At 43.3% G+C, this 3829-nt stretch overlaps 1 long non-coding RNA gene across 5 annotated transcripts in view; it reads right to left on the bottom strand.

The window, feature by feature from the left end:
* LOC119616745 overlaps positions 1-3829 on the bottom strand; it is a 319450-nt gene that overhangs the window by 68413 nt on the left and 247208 nt on the right. The gene's annotated exons all lie outside the window — the stretch shown is intronic.

Consider the following 3829-nt stretch of genomic DNA (forward strand, 5'->3'; position numbering starts at 1 on the left):
AAACGCATCGACAAACACTTTGTGTCTGCAAAACATGTGAGGAGAGCTGCAGACCAGGGACAATCCAGAAATGCTCATGAATGTCAGTTTAGAAGCTATCAAAGTTCTCAAATAAAGCACCTTTTGAGAATGTCAATGTTTGTTGAGAATTATCTTACAAAACTAGGAAGGATTTTTGGTTTACATATTAAAAGTTATAGTTTTTTATTGATTTTAACGTCGTAGCGGTGTCACCATCCGAGAGAAGGTTCCCTCAAGAACGTCAGACATTAATCGTGCTGATGTTAATCACTCCTGCACCAGGCGTCGACTGTAACACAGAATAACCAAGATTATGTTCGATAGTCGTCTTCGAGCCCGTCGCTCCACGAAGTCCCTCGCAGAAGCACGAGCACTTAAGGTTTCAAGTGAAACCACAATAGATCTATTGCTCTCTGTAATTAGAGAATTACAGAAACCCAACAACTTAAAAGCTGCTGCCGCGTTCATTAATTCTGCTGCTATCCTCAGTAACAGATGGCACTTCTCAGCTTACATCAATAGCAAATGAAGAAAATCACTTTGTTCGGGAGCATAATACATATTGACGTTAGGCGCCATTCATTTCACTCTACCACAAAGATCACACCACTGAACGTGTTTAATGACTAACACAGCTGCTAATCAGAAAACTTTGCGTGCTCTCTTATTGCTCGATTGTCATGGCGGTGCATTTAACGTGCTCGGACTTCATTATAGAACGTGAGCGCCGATTGATGGAGAGCTTTGGCATTTGAAGAATTACTAAGCTGTCGTTTAGGCCAAGAAATGACAGCCCGTGATTTCCCCGCTTTCAAAGCGCAGTTAATGATGCCGCTGCGACGAATAACGTCCAGGAGTCCATTTATGCACAAGTGAATCAGTTCTTTCAACCGATAATAATACTTAAGAGGGCTTAAGAGAACGGACGCTCATGAGGAAAATAATGTCACAACCAGACGGGATCCCTCGACAGATGGCACGGTGGCGGCTTAACGTCGCCGCCTTCGTCGGTCGGAGACCTCGTGAGCAGCCGGTGACATCAAATAGCAAACCCCAGCTCACTCCCGACCTCATTCTGCGCGACGGAATCGGTTTACCTGAGCGCGGCCGCTGAGTCACCGTCGGCGTTCCTCCAGGTTTCCGCGGGATTCTCGTTCGGGGCACTTTGCTTGTACGAAAGTGAATATCGTTATACGGTGACTCGTTCCATGAATTATGCAGTGAGAGAGCGGATTTAAAAGGTCCTGCTGAAATGAATCGGACGTGGAGTAAATAAGACAGACGGAGTAACAGTTATATCCAGAAAAGGAGGAACAACTGAGACTTCAAACTAAATTCAACAGCAATGAAGATGGGAAAAGACCTTTTTCATCTCTCCTTTTTCAAACAATTGTATTGGCTTAATTCCTCATATTTAACAAGTTACGGCTGCTTACAGATAAGCTCATCAAAGTGAGCAAACACATCTATATATATATATATATATATATATATATATATATATATATATATATTCGTACTAATCATGGCAGCACAACAGCAATAAAGGCCGGGGTCTATTATACCAGGCAGGAACCAAGATGGAGGCTGGGTAAAGATGCCCCTGAGGCAGTCCAGCACATAACAGCAGGATGTAAGATGCAGGCAGGCGAAGCGTACATGGAACGCCATAACCAAGCAGCTGGAATAGTGTTCAGGAACATCTGTACTGATTATGGACCGAAAGTCCCACAGTCAGAGTGGGAGACTCCACCTAAGGTGGTGGAGAACGGCAGGGCTAACTGAGAAACAGGTGATGGCTAACCAACCGGACATTGTGGTGATAGATGTAGCAGACGGCTGTAACATCAAGAAGGAGCACGAGAAGCTGGCGAAACACCAAGGGCTGAAGAAGGAAATGGAAAAGTTGTGGAAAGCCGAGGCCTCAGTGGTGCACTCGGTGCTGTGACCCCCAAACTGGAAAAGTGGCTACAACAGATCTCAGGAACAACCTCAGAGATCTCTGTCCAGAAGAGTGCAGTCCTAGGAACGGCTGAGACGCCGCGTAGAACCTTCAAGCTCCCAGAACTCCGGTGAAGGACCCGAGCTGGGTGCGAAAGTGGAACAAATAAGGCGAGATGGAAGATGTATACCGTAAAGGCTGCTCCCAGTGGCTCATTGGGGTCACTATGGCTACCACACGCCTGTGTCTCTCATCAGCATGCAATGAGACAGGCATGCAGAAACTCAGACTATAAAGTAAGCCTCAAACGGTCACGGTGCAAAAAACTGTAATTTCGGACAAAACGAGAAATCACGAACAGCAAAGTGGCCGCATTGTCTCGTTGTCACAAGTCAATTTCTCTGCGTCTGCAGTGTTTTATGTCAGGGAGACATAAGTTAAAAACACCCCTAACTTTTAGTTTTTAAGGTGTTTTTGGTTCGGACACAATACAAGAAAATGGAAGCGCATTCTCTGCACTCTGCAGAGATTTGAGAGAAAATCATAAGTCCTATAGAAGTTAGAGACTTGAGTGAAAGGCAGTACAAATGCCTATGCTCTGATGGATGAACTATAGAAGAAGTCTGGGAGTGTTAAAAAAAAGAGTTTAAAATGTTTGGAAAGTTTAGACGGCTCAGAAGTGTGTGAAGTCATCACAACACCTACAAAACACAAAACTTAAAAGATGTGAAAACACCAGTTCAATCAACAAAGTCCAACTCTCCATGACGTGCGTGTTAGCAAAATATCTCATGAAGCGCTCGATGGATTTTGCTGAAACATTCAGAAAGTAATCCCTGGCCGAACATCTCGACTGACTTAAATTTTGGAGTCAATCTAGTTCAAGATGGCCACCTTAGCAAACACAAAAACTGACCGTGCCACATCTTTAATTCAAACTTTAGCATTAACTGTTGCAGTTAACCCTGTTTGTTAGCAAAATATCTCATAAACCACTGGATGGATTTTAATTGCACTTTCTGAAAGTCGATGTAGCTCTACAACTGATTCATTATGGAGTCAGCCCAATTCAAGATGGCCACCACAGCTAAACAACACGCAACCCAAACTCCAAGCGCTAATAGATCTCATGCGATTGCACTTAATGGTTTAACCAAAACGGCTATAATTTTCATTTCTCCACAGAAGATGATCTTAGCTCAAAGGTGGCGGGCGATACGCATTATTCAAGAAAGGCTAGGTTTAATTTTGTGTGGGTGACCGAAACGGCGGATTAATGGGTGGATAGGAATAAGGATGCTTTAATGCCTTAGTTATTATGTTGTAAATAGCTCTTTGAAAAACCTGAGTTTAAAGAAAAGTTTAATTCTGACCAGATTGATGTGCTAATGGCTAGTGTGAGAGACGCCAACACCAAAGTGAATTGCTTCAGTCTTAAAACAACCTAAATCACGTGCATCCTGTGTAAGGAACTCGGGGTCACGTTGAAAACCTGTGGCAGAGGAAACATTGAAATCTCAGAAAGAAATTCTGGTTTCTAATGGAAAAAGCAAGAAAATCTGGACAAGACCAGAACATGAAAAGCTTGGCCTTCACAACAAGAGAATAGCCCTAAAAAATACTTTAAACTCCTCTCACATCAGATAGCCTTAAAAGGTACAGGTTGAAGGTTTTATGCCCCTTTCCGTCTTCCAGCATTGTCGAAGGTTACGGACAGACCTCAGGAAAAAAAAAGCAGTAAATTCAAAACGAACCAAGAGTCTCACAAAAGTGCAGCTTTTAGCAGCAGGAAAGAGTGAGAACTCCCCAGACGAGAACTGTACAACTTGTAACTGGCAACAAAATGTTTACAAGCCACTTCCTGTT

This window comes from Kryptolebias marmoratus, linkage group LG23, assembly GCF_001649575.2.
Source record: "Kryptolebias marmoratus isolate JLee-2015 linkage group LG23, ASM164957v2, whole genome shotgun sequence".
NCBI classification, from domain to species: Eukaryota; Metazoa; Chordata; class Actinopteri; order Cyprinodontiformes; family Rivulidae; genus Kryptolebias; species Kryptolebias marmoratus.